We start from the raw sequence: 26,143 nt of genomic DNA on the forward strand, positions 1-26,143 counted from the left end.
CCGGGCCGTGCCGGGCGGCCGCCAGGGGGCGCCCCCGCCCAGGCTCTCGCCCCGCCCCGCCCCGCCCCGCCGGTCGCTCGGCGCGGGAGCACGGGGCGGCGGGGGCCCGGGCCCGGCCGGGAAGGAGCTGGGCACTCACCTGCCCCAGGCGGCCTGGCAGCTGACGTGGCTTGCAGACTGCTTCTGCCTGCTGCTCAGGTGTGGCCCAAGCCACAGGAGGAGTTGTTTTGATGGGTAAGGTGTTCAAAATCTTGCAGGGCAGAGGCCTTTTTTGAGCTGTACTTTGTGTCCTTATCAGTCCATGAAATTGTACTCAAAAATTTCGAGGACAAAACCTGTTGAAACTTGTTCAAAAATGTACACCGACAAAAATATTTAAAATAAGATCAATGGGGTTATGCAGGCTGCACAAATTACATTGGTTTGGATTTTCTGCTGTCCTAACAGCAGCTCAAGATTCCTGTAAATCTAAAATCCACGCTCTGCCATAATTCAGCCCAAGCACAGACCGTAGTGCAGATGAGAATTCAGCACCTACCCACACCATAAGGCTTGGTATGGAGGTGTACAAGGGAACATCTGGGTGTGGTGCTTGCCTTCCTTGAACAAATCATCGTTCTTCACAGTCTAATTCCTGCAACGCTCCGGCACGTAACCAACAAATCCAGTCAAAATTGGGAATCTCCTGCAAGACGATTAATTGCCAACTCAACGAGAAGGAGGAATTGATCAAAGAGCTAAGGGATAATACAACATGAGAGACGGCACAATTTGGTGGCAACATCCAGTTTAAATGTAACACAGGCTGTCAGAGCTCATAATTCTTGAAGAGTTATTTTCAAATACAGGATCTGTTTGTGAACTAAAGCACCTTGCAAGAGTTGTGACCAGTAAGACAAGACCAATGCCATCAGACAATTTACATTCGTAAATATGGGCCAGGAACTGTCAGATTTTCAGTTGCTGGCTCCACGGTGGCCTCAGATCAGCCCTACACTTCTTGCTTCTAACTCTTTATTTGCAAGATGAAGATAGCACTTATCTCTCCTTTAAGTCATGTACAGGGCTATGACTGACAACTGGTATATAAAGAATGAAGACTTGTTAACAGTCACTGAAGTTATGCCAACTAACAACCCCGCAAAATCATTCTGTTCTTGCTGTGGGTGTATTCATTTAGCTAATGAACACCAGTGTATGGGATTAACCAGACAAACCTGTAGACAGTGAGAAATGAATACTATGCAGGGTGTGCATCCCTCTCAGCAACCCATGATTAATACTTGTTTCTACTAGAGTTTATGCTTTTCATAAACTCCAGAATAATAAGCCCCAGTTTGCTCAGGGAACTTAATTTTTCTAAATTAAATACTCTGGAGGTTGTGGCTCCCCAGGTGGCTTACAAAGGCAAACAAAAAATTGGGAGAAAATAACTTTTGCTGTGTTGAACCTAAATGTGCATCCCTGTTGCAAACAGGAGGAGGGGCTGTTGTTTGCAGTTTAGAGTTCCCAGGGCAGTTTGCCATGGCCAAGGGAAATGTTTACTACAGCTGTAATATGTTACGTGCTGTTGATTTTAATTGCTTTTCAAAATGTGAAGACAACTGTGATATTTGGAAGAGACGGGCGAGCTGCACTAATAAGCTCTATTCTGTAGCAGATCTAGTTCACACAGTGCCATGCAGGCTTCTCTGCAAAATTTTGCCAGTACCCTGGGGAGTGGGGAAGGAAAGGAAGGGTCTTAGGCATGCCCTACCCAGCCAAAGAAGTGAGCTTGATTAACTGTTTATCTTGGAGCTGTATCAACAGAAGCCTATGTCCTTTCTTATAAGATCCTACAGTAAAAGCAGCTAGCTATAGCTACAGAGCTATGGAGCTACTACGTTAACCCTTATTGTGAGTAAAAGCAACACTGAACATCAGATTTGGCAAAAGTTATTTGGTCCAATTGAGAACCATCTTGGGAATTAGTGGCTTAGTACTTGCATTAGAAATGGGTAGCCGGCAATGCACCTTGGTTGAGGGCTCAGAGGGGTTCCTCAAATCTTTGGAAACACTCCAGTTCCAGGCTAATGTCCATCTGGAGGCTGTTCTCAAAAGGTTTCAGACCCTGGTCCCAGCTGGTGATGTATGAAGGAAATTCATTGCTTCCTTCCACTAGGCAATCGGTACCCTGGGATTTTGACTCACCTAGGAGTGGGTTGGAGGTGCAGTGGGGGTGCTGATTACAGCTGGGTGCACTTGTGCGATGGGAAATGGTGCGATTTGCTTCATCCATCCCCTTGGAATCCAAGTGTGTAGGCTTCTTCCTGCAGCTTGTGTAGAGTCTCAGCCCCAAATGTGGAGTGCGTTTCTCACTAGCAAGAGATGAGCCAAATGAGAATGACATGTCAGAGGGTTAGGAAGCTTTGCCTCAGCAAAGCTGTGCTGCACAGACCCCACAGCCAGCTTTTTTTTTGCAGCTGTGAGCAAACCTAGCACTAAAATCAGAAAAAACATCAGCAAGACAACTAGTGGAAACTGGCAGATTTGAACAGAGCAATGGAGCAAAGCTACTGCTCTCATCCTGTCACTCCCAGATAACCAGATGCTTTACAATAAAACTGGACGTAAACATGATTTTCAATCATGGATCCCAGTTTCTATTCCTCCATAAGAGCTAGGTGTGACTTCTCTGTACGCAAGTTGCTTAGCCTAAACTGCTGCACCAGAAGTTACATATCTATTTAGAAGTACAAGTGGGTCACAAATAGAGACTGATTTTCAGAAATGCTTGAGTTCCCGGTAATTTCAAAGCAAGCTGTGGATGTTCAGTATCTCTGGGGAAAAAAGAAAATTAAAAAATCAGTCTGCTCTCATGTGCGAAATATTAATTCTTGGAATACTGACCTCACATATGCTGGCTCACCTCTTGTTTGACCTCTCTGAGACCTGTTTTCCTCCTCTGGATTATGTAAATGATAATGATATGTCTCCTTGTAATTTGGCCGAATAATACTATGTAAATACCAGGTATGATTAATTGCTGTCCTCCTCACACATCAGGAATAGACAAATCATTAATTTCACCATTTCTAAAGATTTTGGCTTTTGAACTGTTTTAATTTGACAAATAGGTTATACCGAAAAAACCCAAACACTTGCAGTTACATACCTTGCTGCAATTACAGCCAAAGCCATAGACTTACTGACATGAACATTGTCTGCGAATAAACAGGCACTTCAGATTTCTTTGCATAAAAAACTAGATGCAGGTCTGAACAAACAGAGACAAGTCCGTGCCAGCCACCTTCACCACCCAGTCCCAGGTACCAGTGCAACATGGGACTGTGCACGTTCTACCTGCCAGGGCCCTGCATGCACCTTCCCTGCCCCAGAATTTAGCTGCCTGTGCTCCAGGTCTGGGCTGATAGTGCTCGGCTGTAATCTGGGTTCAGACTGGGAAGCTGGAGCCTGCCCTGTTTGCGCTCAGGAGCGGTGCTGAAGCTGAGACCCTCGGCCTCGGTCCTTGTGCAAGCTGTGTAGAGTGCAGGCACGTCCCTGGTCTCGTACCTCCCTGCCCTGCTGACCTCCTGGCCTGATCTCAGGTGTGCCCCTATGGGCTCACCTGGCAGCTGGGCACTTGGCTGAGGCTGGTTACCGTCCCTACGCCTGCCCTGCTCGCCATGCTGGCCAGCAGTGCGGGCACAGCCCTGCCTGCCCTGGGGTGAGACCCCGCTGCCAGCTTGCCTCCCCGGGGGAGCGCCTGCCCCTGCTGCTCCCTGGCACTCCAGCCTTCGGAGCAGCCTTATTCCCTTCTCACAAAGGGATCAGAGACGCAAGAAAAAGGTTTCCTGATTACTTTTTATCTTGGACAAACGAACATATTTGGCTGCTTTGGGTGAGCAGAAGCCCCTTCATATTTCTATGCCTACGATGACCTAGCTTAAACTTTATTGTGAATCGATCAAAAGATTTGTGTTTAGATGGAAAGTTTTCCCAGAAACTCTGCTCTTACAAGGCAGCTGCCTAACTAATTCTCACAAATGAACTATGTTTGGGAAATACACAACAGAACTTCCTGTAATCTAAAATGGAGACTGCTTTCAGCACACGTACACACAACCAGCTCCTCACCGCACACAGCTAGCTGGCGTGCTGCAGAGGTCCGTAGAGGTGTAGTGTGTACAACCCCTGACTCACCAAGACAGCCCGAGTCAGTCTGAAACAAACCTGCCTTGCCCATTACACTGTTAGGGCTGAGGATAATAAACATACCGCCCTGGCGTCTGGGCCATATTGGCCTGCCTTTGCTAAGGCAGATGGAGCAATGCTAATGAACACCAACCAGCATTCACCTTGTGTCATCCAACCCCAGTTAAACACTCTCAGGAGAGAAAGCAAAGTTGTAATTCACTGTTGTAGGCAATGCATTATATACTATCTAAAGAAGAAATGACAGGCAGAAAATCACTGGCTCAATAAGGAGATACTCATCGTCACTCTACTGCATAGAGGTAAGATTCAAAACAAATCTACTACCAGCTAACCATGTAGACATAGACACTTAGAAATGTTACTTCACTTAGCTTGTACTTTTTGAGAGAAGGCATTGAATCCTCTGTTTGTCTTGTGTTTGTGCAGTAATTAGCACAATGGGGCTTTGATCTATAACCAATGTTTCTATGGCTATTCAATGGCTGAGGCATTTAAGAGATATCAGAAAATTGGCCAGTGCAACTGGCAGATAACCTCACTGGTTGTCACAGGGCAGACTAAGGACTGGATAGGACAGAGATGATAACTTTGAAAGAAAGGTAGAGGCACAATGGTAAGATAGTTTTGTGCTGTGCCTACACCCTACGTAATCTGAATAAAAAAAGAAAGCTTTTGAATAGTTGCTCTGTTTTAAAAAACAGACATGAATTAACATATTAACCTAAAGGGAGAATGATGGAATCTAGAATGAGCTTTGTTTTTCCAAGTAGTTTAACTTTAAAAAAAGCTAGTCTTCCTTTTGGGTAAATACAGAAGTCAAGAATCAAAATTTTACAATATTAATAGTGTAACCCAAAGCAAAAAATACGTTATTTCAGGGCTGTGTGTACCTGTAATACACTGAAATAACCTCAGCCATTGCATGATGATTGATTGCTGAGATTTTCCATATTATTAGTTTTACTCTGATTTATTCATTTTCTATATTTATACTTTTATAACGTATTTTGGTGTTTTTGAGGCCAAACATTTTGTTCCCAGTGTCTTCTCTAACTAGTCATAGCTTAATGACGTGACCGATTAAAACTGGATTACGCTGCATGGGGTATTTCCATTATGTCTTCAGCCTGTGCCTAATAGCACTGTTTTTCTTACTACAAAATACTTTGGATTGCGAAGAAGTCCAGATGAAAACAAAGATTAAATTATCCAAACACAGATCCTCAAAAGCAAACATACAAGAACCTCAATATAAGGGTCCTTAGAAAAGTAATGCCTTAATTTGCTGGAGAACAAGTATTAGGAATATCAGATTAAGGGGACATGCTGAGCCTCAGATTTTGTCCCTGGTTATTGAAGGAAGCCACTTCATAAAATCCTGTTTCTTAAAATGACCAATTTTCTCTGTGAAACAGTGACAGGCTTTTTGCCTCCTTTCATCATTTAGGAAGGCACTCCAGACCAATAGCTGTGATCGTCAGAGAACTCCTTTCAGTTTCCAGCTCAAACATACAACCAGTGGACACTGTACAGTCTGTTCCACGGGTTCCCTTAAGTGACATTTCTTGCATAAATAGCTTCTGCCGTGTAAATGCCAATGGAGCACGTACATCTTCTCCATCTGGTCATCTTTGTGACCTAAATAATTCTTCAAATCTCTTCAAACAGTAGTATACCCTCCACTCATTTGGTGCCCAGCTCCCTACAAACTCACCTATACATACCCTTGTTTACTGCTTTTTGTCTCCTTGGATCCTCTGGTCTTGTCTCTGTATCTTTTAGCTTTTTGCCTGAGTAAAGACCGAATACAGCGTTAGCAGATTCACCAGCTATGCGCAAAGGAAGGAAGGAAGCCTCCTCCCAGCCTTTAGCTGTACGCAAGGCCTTTGTCCTCCTCTCATGGAGGAGAAGCTGCAGATGACATGGTCCATGAACAGTGTTCAGCTGGGGAAGAGATCTTCAACTCAGCAGACTGACACTTGTTGCACCTGACAGACAGAGAAGTCATTGGTAACATTTCTGACTATTAACAGAATGTGCAGTTATCCTCATTAAAAGATCATGTTTTAAGATTAATTCAGGGAATTAATTTGAATAGATTTGGTTGGCACTGAAGATAAGTAATGTCTCTACAAAACATCGCAAGAAATCACAAGGAAAGACAAACCTTAAATTAGTGGGCTGGACGTTTTAAATAACCTGACAGCAATGAAGGAGCTTACAGGCAACGTGTGAGTCAGTGGCAGAGCTGGTAGTAAAACTTCGCTTTGCAACTCATGAATCAAGGGTTCCTCAAAGGCATAAAACTGGCTTCTACAATAAAGCAGCTTATGTGTGTTTTCGGGGTGAGAGAAGAGATGGGAAACCACGCTGATCACCTAACTCTCAGTTACCAGCCAGGTCAAAAGGCAGGATGCCAAACTGGATAGATCAAATACTTTCATCTATGATGACACTCCTGTAAGCACGTGAAATATATAGCTGTCTTAACAGATTCTGTAATGGACTAGACATCTTGTTATCCAGGCAACTTGAGTAGGTGCGTTATTTATAACTAGATGTCTGTGAATCTCCCAGTTGATCAAAAGCAATTTTTTTATTAGCTCCTCGGCATTCCCTCATTCTTGTCTTAGCCTGAAGAAAAGGGAAACCCCACACTGACACATGAGAGAGCAGGAAAACAGGCACAACAGAAAGCACAGCATTGCTTAATGAATTGGGAAAGGAATGAGACTACCTGTCTCGTAGCTTTTTGTTTACAAGGTCCTTCCTCCAACACTACTTAGAGACCATGCATTTGCCCTGCTTTTCCAATTAGCAGCCACCAAGTAACCAAGGAGTAGATTCAAGCAGGAAGCCAAGGAGGGTAATTTTTAATGTCCACTGTGTGTATATGAATAGGATCCATGTCCCCCCGTTTTGTCTAAAGTTACATTGTCACTTGTCATAGAATCATAGAATCATTAAGGCTGGATTCTAGGATCCTCTAGGATCATCTAGTCCAACCGTCAACCCAACACCTCCATGCCTACTAAACCACGTCCTGAAGTGCCACATCTACATGGGTTTTTTTAACTCTTCCAAGGATGGTGACTCCACCACCTCTCTGGGCAGCCTGTTCCAATGCTTGACCACTCTTTCAGTAAAGAAATTTTTCCTAATATCCAATCCTAATATCCAATATTGGATAAATTATATCCAATCTAAACCTCTCCTGACACAACTTGAGGCCACTTCCTCTCGTCCTATCACTAGTTACTTGGGAGAAGAGACTCCTCCTTTCAGGTAGTTGTAGAGAGCGATAAGGTCTCCCCTGAGCCTCTGCTTCTCCAGACTGAACAACCCCAGTTCCCTCAGCCGCTCCTCATCAGACTTGTTCTCCAGACCCTTCACCAGCTTTGTTGCCCTTCTTTGGACACGCTCCAGCACCTCAATGTCTTTCTTGTAGTGAGGGGCCCAAAACTGAACACTGTATTCGAGGTGCAGCCTCACCAGTGCCGAGTACAGGGGCACGATCACTTCCCTAGTCCTGCTGGCCACATTATTCCTGATACAAGCCAGGATGCTGTTGGCTTTCTTGGCCACCTGGGCACACTGCTGGCTCATATTCAGGCGGCTGTCAACCAACACCCCCAGGTCCTTCTCTGCCGGGCAGCTTTCCAGCCACTCTTCCCCAAGCCTGTAGCATTGCATGGGGTTGCTGTGGCCCAAGTGCAGGACCTGACACTTGGCCTTGTTGAACCCCATACAATTGACCTTGGCCCATCGATCCAGCCTGTCCGGATCCCTCTGCAGAGCCTTCCTACCCTCAAGCACATCAACACTCCTGCCCAGTTTGGTGTCATCTGCAACTTACTGAGGGCACACTCAATCCCCTCATCCAGATCATTGATAAAGATATTAAACAGAACTGGCCCCAAAACTGAGCCCTGGGGAACACCGCTTGTGACCGGCTGCCAACTGGATTTAACTCCATTCACCACCACTCTCTGGGCCCAGCCATCCAGCCAGTTCTTTACCCAGTGAAGAGTACACCCGCCTAAGCCATGAGCCACCAGCTTCTCTAGGAGAATGCTGTGGGAGACAGTGTCAAAGGCTTTACTAAAGTCCAGGTAGATAACATCTACAGCCTTTCCCTCATCCACTAGGCGGGTCACCTTGTCGTAGAAGGAGATCAGGTTGGTCAAGCAGGACCTGCCTTTCGTGAACCCATGCTGGCTGGGCCTGATCCCCTGGTTGGCCTGCACATGCCCGTTGAGCACACTCAAGATGAACCGCTCCATAATTTTCCCTGGTACTGAGGTCAGGCTGACAGGCCTGTAGTTCCCCAGATCCTTCTTCTGGCCCTTCTTGTAGATGGGCATCACGTTGGCAAGCCTCCAGTTGTCTGGGACCTCCCCTGTTAACCAGGACTGCTGATAAATGATGGAGAGTGGCTTGGCAAGCTCCTCCACCAGCTCCCTCAGTACTCTTGGGTGGATCCCATCTGGCCCCATAGACTTGTGAATGTCAAGGTATAAGCTTTTAGCTATAAGCTAACTTTACATAAACCAGATTTAAAGTGACTGAATCTATTTACACTTGAAACTGCAGCAGCTTCATTAAACAGGTTCAGCATTCAGCTAAACTAACCATACCTCTCTGCTTACTGACCTTCTCCAATACAAATATCTCGCAATAAAGTAAAGCACCATAAATGTAAAATGACTGAACACAGTGAATATGTTCTTTGCATACCCATGTCCCAAGGCACTTTCTGCCTTAGGAAAAGAAAAAAAGAACTGAAAAATACCTTCACAATTCATTACGCATTAAAGAATTTCAGTGACTCACTCATTTTAAGAGTATGATCCACAGATCATTGGTCAAATAGGTAGGCATTCCTTCTCAAAGGCTGATACGGTATGAAAAATTACTTAATCACACTACAGTAGATTCTGAATGCAAGTCTTGTTTCAGCAGCCCATAACCTTTCTTTAGTTCTATAGGAACATCCTAACCCTCACCACAAATACAAGGCCTGAAAACAGGTATAAGGATAAATTCATTAAATAAATAAAATTGTAAGTAGCTGATCAGTTGAGCACAGAGATTGTGGTTTCTCTAGAGTTACTTAAGCCACTGTAAGTAATGAAACTGGCATGCAATATCACATAGCATGTGAATCAGCACTGGCAAACACGTTCACGTTTACACTGACAGTTGTGTACAAAGGTGTTAGCCTGCAGCCAGAGTTTCTCAGTTTCCACAGAAGCAAAAGGAATCATTCATTGCTTTTCTCATTAGAGATATCCTTCCCCTATAAGATCCAAGCCCAAATTTCCATTTCAGACACACTAAAGCACAAGGAGTGTTGATGTGGCTGAGTCCCGTTTCCTTACAATTCTATTAACAGTTTTCAGGAATAGATTTGGATCAAATTATCTGCCCCACCAACTTTCTTCCCAGCAGAGTAGAAGGTGGGAGTAGACCTGGTCTTCTGGTTTGGGAGCTCCAAATATAGCTGGCACGTTATCAGGTATTCAGCATGTTATGATATACTGCTACTCTATGTTCATGAAGCCCCAAACAGGAGAATGTACTTGCAATACATCTGTGTCTTCCCATCTGCTCCCCAAACTAGCTCCCTGAAGGTTAAACACTACTTAAGGGAGGAAGGAGATAAGCCATCCTATAAAGGAAGCCTTTAATCAGCAATAAATACAATGAAGGAAAGTAAGATCATCCTGTTGGAAAGCAGTGTGAAAGGAAACATGGAACCATTTCCTCCTAAAACCACACACTCACCATGCTAGTCATTCCCAGGGCAATTATTTAGCTGCAGCTGCTCAGAGTCACATTATAAGGTGAGATCAACTCCTACTGTTTTCTATAGAACTCATGCAAAAACTTGATAGGAACCAAACTGAAGGCAAAGATGTTTGGTAAGTTGGGAGAGAGTTTCCAAAGATGCACCTGCATTTTGGTGCTTTTTTCCCAGCTGTACTCATGCCATGGACAACAGAAATCTATGCAAGCAAGGTATGGCCACTTTACCTATTATTTCTGTGAGTGATGCCAGAGAATTAAGCGGGAAATGCACTGAGAACTGGAAGGAGGAAAGGCCATCTTCCTGTTTAATAAGAATGCTGCTTGACCCGAACACTTTATTCAAGAGCCTCATGACTGCAGAGGTTAAAATGCCCCAGAGACAGAAGGACACTGAATAACTTAGGGTTTGGCAAATTCACCTCCTGAACGTTGTTGGTTGCCAAGAAAATTCATTGTGACTCACAAGCAGCCATGTGTATTGTTCCACGAAAGGATATGAATATGTGTAGTACTTGCATTGATGGCCCTTAAAAGCAGTAAAAATTTTCCAGCACTTTTAGTAGATTTCTGTCTGGCCTGAAGAATAGTTCCGGTTTGCAGAGGAGACCTCCTTAGACTCTCTGAATGCCACTTGTCCAAAAAGACCTGGGGGGTGGCCTGCTTGGGAAAAAGAGAGCAAAAGCACGGAAGCGGAGGTGACCTGGTAATGTGTCAGCAAGGAGTGGCAGGCCTGAAAAAGACAGTATGGAGCCAAAATGGGATAGAAGCATATAATCAAAGGCTACTTTGCTGAAACAGTTCTGCCCTGCAGAGCTCTTTTTTTTATCCTGTGCAGCAGGAACCCTGAGGAAACACCACCTGGCTTCCCAGGGCTGATGCTTGGTGATTGACAGTGCTGTTGACACAACTGTCAGGTTATTTCGTCACAAAATTTGGCCCCTTAATTGCTAAACTTAGTTCTTAATTATTTCATAGAATGGCTGACTCTGAAGATATTCACATGCGTTTGTCAAAAAGATTTACAAACGGAACAAACCCAAGCCGTAGCAGCGTGGATGTTCAGACTCTCCTCTGTTAAAAACACCTTTGGCTTTGCACATCTAAAACATCTTGTGTCTTGGACAGCAGCATGCTCTTCACATAGTGATTAGTCAAACTACACAGCATGTCTAGGTGGTAGGTAAGCTTTATGGTCCACTAAATGGATATGTACAGTGAGAAACTGAAAAATTCTGACTTACCTAAAGCAACAAAACAAGACGGTAGCAAACAATTCGGATCTAGACGATAACATTTTCCTACTTTGCTTGATGTTACTCTTGTAGGTTAACTAGCAGAACTCTTCAACTCTGTCTCCGAAAACACATCCCTTCGTTCCATATGTGTGGGATCTTCCCATTCTACACTGGCTGGGCTGGAAATCATAAGCTTCTTGCCATTAAAAAAAAAAAAAATCAAACTGTTGTGTTTCAAAAAAGTTGTCTGTATGTCACAAGTTTCTGTCTCCACTAGTTTCATGCTTTGAACAAAATTTTAAAATCACATCCAATGAGGATATGTCCCTTGCATCTGATAACTTATCACTTCCCTGGAGTCCACGCTCCAGCTGTTGATGTCTGTCTACATAAGGACTCAAGCATGCTAACGGTATTTGAAAGGGAGACGAGATAAATGGCCAAGACACACCATAAATGGCCAAGACACACCAATATAAAGGAGGGATCAAAGAGGCATCTGCATCCCCTCAAAAGCTGGAACAGAGAAAAGATTTAAGAGCCCTTCTCTCTTACTGGCACGGGCACCAGGGCAGGACTGCCCAGATTTGGAGCCCAGAAACATTGCCGGTATTTATAAGTAAAGGAGCTCAGCCCAATTTTTTGCTGAGAATTCACTGCTTGTTTTAATGTCCCCACAAACTGTTTGGCAGCAGCACAAAGGTTTCTTCAGACAGCTGTGGGATATTACTGAGCACTTCATGCTCCTAGCAATGCAGTAATTCCCTAACCACTGTATAATTAAGAGCTTTGTTGAGGTCCGTGACATATTTGTTGAAGTGCTGCACCTTGTTTCATAGGTCAGACTGACACACACTGGGAAAAAAGCCTACTTTCTAACCAAACTTTTATCTGCAAAGGTGGATTCTTTAATAGTGCTTCATAGCTGCTGGAGGTGTAGTCCATCCCCAGCCTGCTCCACTTGTCCTCCCCTTGGAACATCACCATTCTCTGCGTTTGCTTTTAGCCACCATTAAAACCCCAGTGCTCAGTTAGAGAACTGACTTGGCTCTCTCGAGATCAGAGCAGCTAAACATTGAGCCTTTTGTTCTTATCGCCCAATGAAAAGAGAATGAAATTCCTGAGTGGATGATTCTATCTTATTTGATCATCGTTTATAATTTCTTCCTTTGTTTCCTGTCATGGATTTCCCTGGGAAAGAAACAAAGAAGCTTTCCCTGCCTGGTGTGTGATTTCCCTGCCCTTCTGCTGACAAGCCAAATGGTTGGTGCTGACTGGTGATAATATTACACTCTGTGCAAGAGGCAAAGGGGAAATGACCTGTCAGCGCTCAAATAATAAAACTTGCAACTGCCACATTTCACTGCTGATGACTTATTTGTATTTGTCTTTTTAGAGCCTTTTTGACCCTGGAAAATCCTAAAGAAATTTTAAAATACATTCAGGAATTAAAGGCTGATTCCACCAACTTTTTGTCATGCAGGTGCTTCATGAAAATCTGTACTAAAACGATGGGGATGACTCATATGAATGTCTGCAGAGGCAAGCACCATTCTTCTATTCTAAGTAGTAAGTACGTTTACTGAGTGCACCATATGCATTGTCTGCAAGATGGGAGGTTACATCCGTAAAACAGGCATCAAGAGAGCTGATAAAAATTTTAAACAATTTGAGTGACAAACACAGGTCACCTTCAGATGCCTAACTTTTTGTTATAAGTGCCTTTTCATGTTTCATGTCCCAGCAACATAAAGATATGAGAACTACTTGAGATGTTATCAGTCCTCTGCATTTTTCCAGTTCATCACTATCTACTCCCTTCATGTACAGATATTTCAGAAGATTTAAGGAATTCTGGCTCAGGCTTTGATATATGTAGACAGAAAGATAAAGTATCGTCTAAAAGGATTTTAGATGAGTTTTCAAAAAATCTCCACCTATAGAAAAAAAGAAAAAATATTTTGTAATCAGAGACTAGCATGTTAAATAAAACTCACAAGGCATTATAATAGAGAAGCGATATTCTGGGCAAGTATGGGCATTCCAACCTGCTGGTACAGTAGAAACTCTAGACTGACTTTTCTACAGTGACTAAACCCCCTTGAGGCTTAATGTAATTTAACCTGCTTTTCTTAAGGAAGTATGTTCAATGTAGGTTTTGGCAACATTTTATTTTTCACACACGATGAATTAACCAGCAAAACATCCTGCCCTTTCTCACACAGATGAAATAAACTGTATGATTTTCCATGAGAGTTTTTCTCCTCAATAGAAGATTTAAAAAAAAAAAGAAAAAAGAAAACACAGAGCAAAACCCAATCTAATCTCCATTGAAAACATGATGTTTGGTAGGATATTCATTCTTATGGGAACTGCAATGAGATACCAACTTCTAAAAGTTTTTTTTTTGGGTGGTATTTTGCATATCCATTATATCTGCAATTTTGGGTGTTTTTCATAACCATAAGTGCCCCCACTGACTAGGATGACTTAAAAACTTCAGTCACTCACTACTCCATATCCTTCTGGCCTCCTATAAAGGAGGTTGGGTAAGAAAGGCACAGGGCTGAAACTCATGGCATTCCCAGGAAACATTTCTGATTCTCTCACGGATGCTTTGCAAGACATTAGGCAAGTCAGCGTCAACCTGCTGCAAAATCTAACTCTGGATTGGGTTTATGCATCACCTTTCCATCTATAAAATGAAAAGAGTGCCTTTTTAGAATAGAAAGTCTGCAGGGCAGGGAGTATGACTTAGCAAGTAGTTGTAAATTTCCTGGCAGGGTGGAAGCCTGATTTCAGCAGTGGCCTCCAGGCAAAACCTTAAAGGTAACGCAAGAGATAATAATAAACTTTGTTGCAGCTTCCCTGTGAAGCACCTGGGTGCTATCAGTGATCATTATCTGACTCTCTTGTCTGATGGCTACTGCATTGCTTGCAAAGTGCTAAGAGTTAAATGTAATGGTGGTAGTTTCATATACCCACATGAAAAAAAGTAGAAGATTTCAGATAACTGATAGCAAAACAGGTGTCAGAGGCCTCTGATCCAGCCACACACATCTCCAGTGGAACAGTGCTACAGGATATGCGGTTGTTAATGGAATTTTTGAAGATCTGTCCAGCTCTGAAGAGCTGAAATTTTACTTCCCCGTGAGTAGTGTCACTTGGATAAGTGGGGCCTGCTTCAGTGCAAAGGAAGATGCTAAGCACTTAATAGAATAATTTGCATGCTGGCCTTATTGTTTTGTCCTTCTTCTGTGACTCCTGTCCTCTAGATGCATAAGTAATAAGTAAGTTTTTCTGGGTCCTTGTACCATCAAAAAATCACAGCTCCCTTCCAAACAAGTTGTTTGAAAGTGGTCAGGCAGAGTGAAGGTGGAAGAACAATGATGACTGGAACTATAGGCTGAAAACACCTTTGAAACATGGTTGTACCCAGAATGAAGACTAGATCTGGAGAGGTCTGAAAGAAAAGGCCATAGATATGGCTAGTCCTGAATAACAGCTGTTCTAAAATATATATTTCTGTCATACAGAAGAATTTCATTTTATCTTCTATGTCTGTAATATTGCTTCTTCAAACTCCAGAAGGGGTGGATGGAGTGATTCTGGTGTAAGATGGTGTATATAAAATCTATTGATATTCCAGTTTAAAATAAATGTGATATATTATTTTAAATTACCTGTATATAAAGTCAGTCTTCATATTCTCTGCCATCCACCTTCAAAACAGATACGGCAGTCCTCTTAAGTAAAGGGAACCAAGAACTGTTCAGTAGATAATGATCTCAACATGAATGTGCTTGTAGCAGGAAAACCAGTTTCTACAGGGAGATGGCCATTCTGTGGGTGCTGCCATTGAATATTGTAGTTTTAATGCGATTGCTAACATGGGAGCCTCCCCACCCTCTGGTAGCTTGCTGAAAACAGATATCACATGATACTCAGATATTTAGTTGATTTTTTACTTCTATTTCGAGATATAGAAAGTTCAGGTCTGGGCCAAAATAGAATAAAAAGCATGTATTTTCAGATTTAGGAAGTTAGTATGCTTTATCTTCCACTATGAAGCTGCTTTCTGCGTGACTTGTTCATGCAGCTTAGTGATCAGGCACTAGAAATATCAGGCACAAATGAATTCTTACTCTCTTTTGGTGACAGTCCCATCTGCAAGCTGTGATGGTCATGCCTTTTCTGGGGTCACTGAAAGAGCAAGTCTTGCTATGTGAGCCTTCACTGATGATGGTATCATATCCACACACATGCTCACGTTGCTGCACATTTCTGTTTCTTCCCTTAAGCTTTGAAAGTGGTAATGAGAAGCTGAAGTGCTGTGCCCTAGCCAAGAGTATGTAAGCCCCAAAGAGTTCAGGTTCTAAATAAGAAAGAAAAAGTAAAGAAAGTGGTGGGTGAAAGGAAGCACCAGTAGCCCAATCTGATAGATGAGAATCAATTTGAAGAGACATTAAAGGTCAGTTTCAAGAGGTACATACGCACAGCGAATAGCTGAACTATTTGTTCAACAACAAATTCTTGAACTATTCAGTGGAAGAGAGTTACCTCTGGGTAGGGTCAAGTTCCAAAACACAGTTCCTCTACATCCATAACTGGAGGTCAGATCTGAGCCAGGTTAAAATGACAACACATCTCTTGCACCCATGACAAACAGAAGCTTAATACAGTAACCGGCTTTGTAGGTTGCTATTTGGTGCTGAGACTGGCTTATTCTGTATAGCAAATACTCTGGCTGGCTAATTCTCTCCAGCTGCATTAAGCCACATCTCTTGCAGGACACAACCATTCCCTTCCTGGAGAAGACCCAGCATCTTTCCTCCTTAAGCTTTAGCAAGCTACAGTTTTATGATCAGAAAACGTCTGGGCCCATGTGTATTACAGCATTGTTGCTATGGGCTAGCTAGTCAAATCAATATACAGTCCAAAAGGAGACCAGCAGAAGTCTATTTTCTGGCTGTTTTGATGTGTGGTGAGTTCAAGTAAGAATCATCCCAGGTTCAAGATCGAAAATTCTAAGTACTCTGAAATCCCTTGAAACTCTCAGCTTTCAATTATCTATATTCCTTGTCCTATTAATTCTTGTATCTTCTTATCATTCCTGCTCACCTCCCCAGCATCCTATGGATACTGGGTATTAGCTCCAGCCACAGCTCTACAACTGTGGATGAGCCTGACTGCCTTGATATCTTGCAAGAAGTCAGTGGGAGAGTCTGTCTGCCTCTTCTCAGCAGGCTCTGCTATCTCTGTACCACACCACCCATTAGTTCTGTTTCCCAGGGTGGCACCGACCAACTTGCCCTATATTTAGCTACTGCAAGTCTCATGATGTTTCAGAATGTCCTCAGGTAGACTTACTAACTCCTCTGTCAAACCCATGAGTCAAGCCAGACAGCTTCTACTGTCTCACATGCTAAAAAGGTTAGTCCTCAATAGCCTTTTCTGATCAGAAAAGCCTGTGTATTAGATGAGACAACCACATCTACCTTAACACATCTGCTTGTTTGAGCTTTTCTCAACCAAACAGCCAATAAGCCTCCGGTAACCAAAGGAAAGGAATAGATGTTCCCACACAGAGCTGCAATACTCTACACTGCAAAGAGAAAGTGGATTATAAAGCCTCTTCTTTAGCTAGATCTCAGGACACAGGACGGACAGCCTAAAAGTCAGAATTAACTTTTCATTGCGAGGGTGCCTTCCACAGACAGCCAGAGCTGGAAGAAGAGCTACAATCCCAACAGGTTGCCAAGATGTATCAGGAGAGAAGGCAGGATTTCTGTGTATTTTCCATTATTTTACCATTGTCTTCTCTCCCCACGACCCTGTAATCTCAGTTCTCTTCACAGAGATACAGGTAAAGATAGTGAGTAACTTATCTTGGAAGTGCTGGCTTCCATGACACTAGAGTTTGGATGTTGCCAGGATCAAAGATCAGCTTGGCCAAATAGACTGAGCAATGTGGGCATCTATGAGAGATCTGCTAAAAGGCAGCTGCAGCTGGGGAAGAGCTAACATTCAGTAGGAAACAAAACCATGAAAAGCAGGTGTAAAACAGTAAGATATTGCATAGAAATACAGGAAGGTGGACTTGTTCTCTCCTGGATGTGGATCCCAGCTCATTTGTTGTTTTCCCTTCAGCCATACCTTGCCTGTTTGTGTGATCCTTTCACACAACTGAGGAGGAGGTGGGGGTTCATGAAAGGCAGGGTACATGGGATACAGTAGACTGGAGAAACGTAGTGAAGTGTATGTGGAACAAGATAGAGGATAAGACCATTTCCTTCTTTGATGGATCAATCCTGCTTGCTACCCCTCTCTCCGTGTACTCCTTAGGGGACTGGCTGGTGTGTCTATATCCAAACCAAGCTCTGCAAAAGCCAGCATGAGCAGCTTTCTGCAAACCACTGTCCTGTTTCATGTATGCATCACTGAGCTCTGCTTTCATCACAGCCCACTTTCTTTCCAAAGAGCTTTCAGTCCCTCCAGTCCCAGGTGGAGACAATGATCTGCACTCTCTTCTGCTCACGCTCTGGGGATGTCTCCAGATTCACAAACCCTTTCCACCCCCACATAGAGCCTTTGAGGAGTCCTTCCTCAAAGTTCACACTGCCTATTTAATTGTTAACTCCTCTCACCTGGACGCAGGGCATGCCTGCATTAGTACGTGTTCATTATTTTATTATTTGCTTTCCTGTTTTGCTCATAACTTTCAAAATGGTTTCTGAAAGATTTGGCGTCTCTGTTCCCTGTCTACCTTAGTGGGGACTTTGACTTGTGATGCTCAAACAGGCGAAAATCCCCTTGTAAGACCCAGGCATGTTTTCACAATCATTCTGCCTGCCTGACGGGGGTGTTGGGAAACATCTCGATTACAGTGTGCGCAAGTACTCTGTAAGAGCAAACAATCCCCAGCTTTCTCTAATGTGTTAGTAGGTCTACTATAACTGTAAAAGGGAAAAAGCTCAACAGGAAAGGCAGACATGACCAGTTCCTTCCTTAGATAGTCTCATTGACTTCAGCTCTGCCACTCTGAGCCACCAAAGGCAATGGGGAAGGGAATTCAGGGGAAATAAGCTGGGGCAATGAGCTGCACCATACACGCACAGCTTACATGTTGCAGAACGAGGCGTAGGCCCAGGCAAGTCAGAGCATCGCTCAGGCCTGTGAGCAGCAACTGGGTGTTGCCAACGTCCAAAACAGCCACGGGCAGGTCTGTAATGGTCACAGAATCACCTGCATGGTGTGGAGTGAGGAGGTCCCAGATTAATCCCTAGCTCATGAGACTTACCAAGACAGCCTATGCAGGCTGATTAGGGCATGCTTCTGTTTCTCTCCTTGTTCTTGCTTTTCGCTGCTTCACCATGACAATAACACAGTGTAACAACAACAAATCTTTTCCAGCTCATACCTCTACTAAGTTTTTTCAAAGTAGGAAAAAAAGCATGTCCCACCTGTAACTTATCTCTCCCTAGCAAAAATCAGAATGAGTCTAGAAAGCCACAGATTAGCTACAAAATTCAGCCCACCAAATATCTATAGTTTCTCCTACCGATAGACAATGGATGAGTTTCTGTAGTTTTGTGCTGGTTTTAGCCAGCTGGCAGAAAACAGCCATATGCTGAAGAATGGGCTTCTGGGTTGCAATTCTCAAAGGCATCTGAGACACTCAGGCTCTTCATTTTACTTCAGACTCCAGAGGAGTTCCATGCAGGAGCATGCATTTGCCAGAGCAGCTACTGGGAAGGTGGCCCTTTGCCCCTTGTGTTCTGAGATGCTGTCCTGGATTCTTGACTGAAATGCAAGATCAGACATCCAGAGAACTAAGGGTTCATTCAGGCTCTGCTACTGATTTCCTCTGCAACCTTGAGAAGTGCCATCCCTCCTGCCAATGTCTGCACCTGTAATGTGGGAAATATATAAATTTCCTAATAGCAAAGGAGATGGGATTGAATTAATGAGTTTGTGAAACACTGTGTGAAAAAATCAAGTACTCAGGACACTTTCAGTGTATACAGGTGCTACATCACTGAAAAAGTCTCTATAATAGCGTGGTAATCATTAAAAACTTAACACAGCAACTTGGGTTAAAGGAGAATATAGATTTTAGCCAAGAAAGAAAAACCTATACTAACTGTTTACCAAATATTTGCGGATTGCACTTTAAGACTTACTTAAAGGCTTCACTGGACACCTTTGGACAAAGCTGATATCTACTAAGGTAGAGCTAACAACATATTAAGATATTTCAGAAAAGGGGAGGCAGCTCTACTGCTGTTGGCATTCCCTTGCAAACTCCTAAAAGGCATACAGAGAGAATTACGTTATTTTTCCCGAGAAAAGTGTTTTTTTCCTCTGACTTTACCGGAGCTAGCTCACTACTGGACACTCGCACACACAGAGTTCTGTGTGTCTGAATTGATTAATTGTCTATTAAAGGATTTCTAAATCATACTTTATAGCTTACACTATTACAGGGCTCTCCAAAGCCATATTTTCAATAGGCCATAGTCTTACATTTATGGGAAAACTGGTGTATATTCATGAGTTACTTGGTACAGCCAAGTGCCCTCTAGCTTGCTAGCATCCTCCATGAGGAGTCTGGAATTAAAATACTCTGGGTCCTTGATTTCAATTTTGTTTCCTTATCTAAAGGGCATGAAAACATGAACAGGACTTCAGTGGTATTGAAAGTGTTTCGTAACCACCTGGTGATGACCACCAGTAGTCCTGCTCATAACTCAGAACCAGAGTTCCCCTCTGTTTCAAAGGACCTGAGCTTTACTGAATCAAAACACAGTCCCAAAGACTGAGACTTTGATCTTGCCTTGACATCCTCATATATACAGTGCACCTGTAAAGGAAATAAACTTCATTCAGATTTGCAAACCCAGGAGTAAGCACTCTGCATAGTTATTTGCTTAGCTAATCCAGCCAAAGGAAAAATTTGCCTGAAGGAACATGTCAGCAGTTTGCTGAACAAAGGCTGCTTGTGTTCCAGATGAATTTCCAGTCTTTTTCTGGTTAAATCCCTGACAAATACTCCATAGGCCAACCTCAGTTTGTAAAATAGGTTCTGACTATGATGTTTCATCATTAATCCAGTTGTTAGATAGATTCCCAGCTCTATGTCAGAGCTGAGAACATTTAGTACGTAATTGGACTTTCCTTTTCCGAAAGTTTGGTGTTTATTTGACCAGAAGTCATTAAAGGTCACTTTCACGAGCATGAGGAAAAAAACTTGAATCTTGTATAACTCAGGGTTATATAATAATTTTGTGGCTGAAATCATAATGGTGATTTGCTATTTTTGTTGCCACATGACAGATGCCAATCCAGCTGCTCTGTTCTCCCTCCAGGCGCAGCCTCCCCTCCCCCAGTGCCACCAGGAGGAGATGAGACATGCAAAGGAGCTGAATATTGTAGGAAAACAATCTGCTGTGAGCCAGATACTTTGGTCCCCCAAGTCTGCATAGCACTGTGAATGAGAGGTATCTAGATACTGCCTTTGTATGAGCAGCGCAAAGTTGCAGAAGCTGCTCTGACCTCTCCTGCACTGGAATAATTCCTTTCTGTATATAAAAAGAAACAGGGAATGAGTCAGAAATGGGGAGAGAGAATATGGGAAAAGGAGAGTCATGTTTCAGACCAGGAAAAGGATGGGGACGGAACACAGCTTCGTAGATCTGAGTAGTTAGTCCAGCTGTCCCTGTCACACTGCTACGCAAGCAGCACAAGTTGAAAGTTTCCTGCAGCATACAGCTAAAAGCCGGAAAGGCACCCTGAAAGCATTTGAGTGAACAGTAGAATTATGCCCCCAAAGTTGTTGTGAAAAGGAGCAAATCCTTAATCACTGCTTGTCAGTTATCCCAGCCTGCCTCGCCCTTTCTTGCTTAATGTGGCCTCAGGATTCTGGCAAGGAAATTAACAAAAAATAAATCACATCTTCCCGTACTAACTATGAGTATTGCAGCATACCAAAAGCCCAGGTATAACCTTTTGCACTTTATTCTCTATATAAGAAAATTTATTTGTAAATGACAAAATCTGGTTTTACTCACTCCTTGTGAACTTGGAAATGAAATCTTTGTCTAAGTGGTTTTCTTCCGTCATACATTCACACTGGCTTATTATTGCAGAAGAGCAGGCAAGTGCTGAGCTGAGAACATTGGTTTGCCATTGTCTGAATGGTCACAAAGTGCTGAGTTTTGCACAAAATAACTTTTTACTTCAAAGTTTCTCAGAAGATCCAAGTTGTTTGCACAGGTTTGCTATTCTAGGGCTGCTTACAAGTGGTGAACTGTAGAAGATGTGTTTGTTATTACATGAAAGATCTTAAGTGCTAGAGGGGTGTTTGGTTTTTTGTTGTTTGGTTTTGTGTTGTGGTTTTTTTTTTTTTTTCCTGCATGGTACCAGGTATCAATTGTACTGAAAAAACTCAACAATTAACCAACCCTCCAAATCCCCATTAAAGCTAATGCCTTAATTAATTCTCTGTTTCATTTCCCCACTTTCTTGTGGCAAACATAAGAACTGTAAAAAAAAAGTTATGACATTTCCATTTAAACTGCTAGACAGGATAAAAGAGTGGAATTACAACAATTAGATGTTAAGTCGTTAATGAACAATTTCTTAACGTATCTACAATTAATGACACAAAAATCTTAGCAGTGATAGTATTCTTCTTCTGATGAAGAAAATATCTCTCAGTTGTCTCTCAACTGCAGGTAAATTCTGCTCTCATTTGCACTGTGTAAACAAAGTAGGTCCACTTAATTAAATTCCTGTTGTATCCTGAGGAACCATAATTTGCTACTCAATTAAAAGAGCTGAACATTATAGATCAGATGCAAACGACTGTCTTATTACTTTACGGAAAGGCTCTCATCCTAAAAAAATGGAAGATCCAGCACCCTTCATGCACTGTTATGCACATCAACAAGCACAAACTTTGTCTTCCCCATTTTTAAAATCCTCCAAATAAAATGAGAAATAGGAATATACAGACAAGAAGCTTGTCTCATAGCAAAACCTGTCTCAGAATCTAGAATTTTATTCTTTCCTTTAGAAGTATTTAATCATTTTGTATTACCCAGAACTATAAAATCTGAGGCTTTTCCATCTAAAGATGATGTTGTATTAATGTTGTCAACAAGAAATTACTGCCTCTATGCTGTTTTCAATTATGTACAGTTGGAATTAATTATTATGACATCTGGTTGCTCCAATCTGTGTGATTCACTGAGTTCACTGTCTAGCAATTTGGTGGTCAAGCTCTGACCAGCTGGTCTGTGAATGGGCACCACACTGTAACATTCACCCTTTGACTGTTTTTGCGGCTAAGCTCCTTCTTTTCCACTGTGTCTTCTTTTCTGTGACCCTTCTCCTTCGACTGGCCAGCTTCATCTCTTTTCATGGTGTCTCTGATACCAAAGTGCTGTGCAGCTTCTGGTACGTTGCCTGTTCAATGCATACATTTTCACTATATGTTTCCACATGGCTTTTTTTCATCGCGCATTTCCATGCAGTGATGTCTGGAATACTGTGGTCTTTCCACAGTATTTGTGAAACACGGTTCAATCAGTTCCTAGTGGGATGCAAGCTTGGATATGAGCAAACAGAATGCAACCAACCCTTCGTATCAACCCCCTAGTTTACATCAAACTTGTACTGACTCCAGACATACATCTGCAACTGACAAAATGTTTGCCCATCATTTTAGAAATATTTACAAGAGGAAGCCATAGGTAAGGGGGAGAGTGACCTAGATAAGGATCTTCTTGGATAAGTCTGCCATTTTAAATAGCTGGCGCAGGATGCTCCCTCCCTCACTGTACTGTAACACTAAGAAAAGCTCTGTAGATGAATAGCTGGTTGAACTGCAACTGTACAACCTGCCTAACAGCCCCATCTGGCTGTGTCCATAACTGTCCATGCTTTGGAAAACATAAGGATAACACTGGCTACTGTTGGTGGGGATACAGCACTGGTCAGTATGCTCAGGACTATAAAGATTCTGTGGCTGCTGGTGGCAATCTCTGCTTTTAAGTTCACATGGCATCTCATTTAACTTCTGTTTGTGGAGCAACTTCTGAGGACAGGCTGTGTGTTCCTACTAGTACCCACCACCCAGGGCCATGTCCCTCATTTTGGTGTAGTGAAGCTGGCAGTCAGCATGCCTCTCCGTATGGCAGAAGAAAATCTGGCCCCATTTTTACAATCCCGTGCTCTACAACTAGGTCATTGAATCATACTGGTGACTCACTGTGGTGTCTGTTGATTATAAGCACTTCGGTAGATGCCTGTTCTTCAAAAACATTGCTGCAGAGGCCAGGTCTTCAGGAAACATGTTTACAGGAATGTTGGTGGTTTTGTATTTGAAATGGGATTTACAAAAAATTAACCAAAATTCATAAAAAAAGCAGATTCATCCCTGTCAACTCATTCTCTGTCTCTCCTGACCAATTCCCAAGAGAGGAAGACAGGTCACCAGTTCAAGTTTGCAATCTTCAGTTAGCAAGAGTTTGCATCATTACTTTATCTTGACATGGCATTACCCTGCTGTAATAGTGTATCATATGCTGCATCAATCAGGAGCCTGCTAATGACCACAGGGAGCAAAATTCTCACCTCAAATGCTTTAAAAAAAAGATTTTGCTTAAATTAATGACATTTTATAAATTTTGAAATACAATATTACAAATTACAATATACAAAATTGTACAATATACAAATACAAAATACAATATTTTGTGAGTCTTATGATTTTCTATCTGAATCCATGCTTCAAGCCTTTTTCCAATAATCAGAAAAGTAAAAATATATAACTGAGGTTCTCCACTGCTCCAATACACCAAGGAACCTTGAAGTAAAATAGCAACTGCAGAAAGTCTTGCCATGAAATTGTGAAATTTGGCAATACCAACAATCTGGAGGGTGGCTTGCTGCTCCCTCATAGTTAGCTCATAGGAGCATCCAGCCAGGCAAGGAGACTGACTTACTACACAGACTCCTTTGGGCCCACTTTGTGACATGGTGTCTACATAACTAATCAAATGTTTCCATGGTTTTATTAAACACGACCAGACTTTGAGCCTTTGAGCCAGCATGAACTCAAAATTTTGCTTTCTCTATTGTAACTATCATAATTTCTGAAATTGAAATCTGTTTTTCCCACTTCTAGTATTCCCTGGGTCTGTGCTGCTGGGGTGGAGGTGGGGGTGCAACATCGCTAGGCAGCTAATTCTGGGAATTCTTCAAATTCCATGTAATCTGCCTCAGGAGAAAGGAGTAGCTTGCATGACTTGATTGTGACTGATTTAATTGCGTCGGGTCCTGTCCCAGGAGTATAGTGCCTTGTAACTGGGTTTGGGAGCAGAACCTCTGACTTTCCTGTGCAAGTAAGAACTGTGACATGTTCAGAAGGTAAAGAACAAAAAAAGGCAGTCTGTGAGCAACATGGTGGATTAGAAACCGAATTTTGCAGAATAGTTCTGATCTGCCAGCTGCAGTCCTGACTGCTGTCCTCAAACTCTGCCTATCAAATCGTTGGGCTTTCAAACTTGTGACAGACACATCACTTCCCCTGCAGACCACTTCCACTTATTAATAACAGGAAATTCTCTCTGAAAGAGACACGTGCTTTGCTTGGCGCGCCAGCTTTGGCAACCCGTAGGAAGGAACACTTCCTCTTAGACCTCAGAGCTCTTCACTCTAGTGCTTTGCCATACGGGTTCTTCTCTGTTTTGATCACTGTATGTCCTTCCCACTGCAAATAACCAACACTAAGATATGTCCATCATTGTAACAGCCACTTGTGGAAAGAAAAAAAAAAAAAGCCCTCCAAACCATTAAGATGCAACATATGTATCAATGCTCCTTTGGAGCTACACTGAGCTTGCGTGCATTAGCCAGTAACAGGTTCTTTATTAGTGTGTCCTCTACTACACTGTTACTAAGGGGCTACTGCATCATTAACACATCTATCTATCAGGTCTGTTGCAATGTCTGCAGAACATGGATTCTTCTCAGTAACACATTGACGTCAGAACTACCAGTGACCGATAGTGCTCGGACAATGGTTTGGATGGCAAAACTTAGGTCAAGCAAATTTAGCACACTCTTGGTAAATGTAACAGACTTGTACATGGGAGGAGACATGGTCCCCTAAAGGGCATGTTCCCTAAGCCTTAGCCCAAAGCTCTTTACTAACAGTGAAGTAATAAAGCAATTAATTAGAAGCACCACCTACAATGCCACTCATGGCCTAATGTTACATCTGACAGCTGCATTTCTATTACAATAGCTTGTTTTTACTGGCTGGGTTGTCTTGGCCAAGGTCTGATTCAAGCCATGGGGAAAGGAAGAATCCTAAAATCTCTGTAATGCTGCCAGCTCTTTCTGTAGAAAAATGTTCTCAGGGGATGGGGTTCAAATGTGTAGTGATTTGACCTCTTCCTCCCCATTTCTGAAAGAAGTGACAGCCTGTTACTAAGGAGATCAATCACACAATGGTAATAACAAGAAATACAGAATCTCTACTCTGAAAAGATGTTGCGGCAATATTTGGAAATAAGTCATTGATGATCCAATGTCTGTTCTTAAAAGAAAGGATGGCTGGAAAGTGACAAGTGGGTTTTTGAACGGGAGCTATGAACAAAAAACTTGAACATGGACATGAACATAAGACTTAAAAAAATCTTATCCATCCTTCATTGAGCTGTTTTATTGTCTTACCTCCTGTTTTTGCTTAGCTGTCATGGTTGTAAGAGCAAATATGGAAGAAGGCAACAAAAATTTCCCTAAATACAAAACCTCTGCACTACATATGTTGCTCACTGCATTGTAGCTGCTCTACAATAAATTACTTTTACCCTGAATGTCTGGCTGCC

General features: G+C 42.6%; 1 long non-coding RNA gene across 1 annotated transcript in view; it reads right to left on the reverse strand.

Moving 5' to 3' along the window:
- Positions 1-590: 590 nt before the first annotated feature.
- LOC142410934 (uncharacterized) overlaps positions 591-26,143 on the reverse strand; it is a 63,558-nt gene continuing 38,005 nt past the window's right edge. The window contains exons 2-3 of the long non-coding RNA XR_012776062.1: positions 2,191-2,357; positions 591-685 (exon numbers count right to left, since the gene is read on the reverse strand). This is a non-coding gene — a long non-coding RNA (uncharacterized LOC142410934). The remainder of the gene's footprint in view (positions 686-2,190; positions 2,358-26,143) is intronic.

The sequence above is a fragment of the Mycteria americana genome, chromosome 6 (assembly GCF_035582795.1).
Source record: "Mycteria americana isolate JAX WOST 10 ecotype Jacksonville Zoo and Gardens chromosome 6, USCA_MyAme_1.0, whole genome shotgun sequence".
In the NCBI taxonomy this organism is placed as follows: Eukaryota; Metazoa; Chordata; class Aves; order Ciconiiformes; family Ciconiidae; genus Mycteria; species Mycteria americana.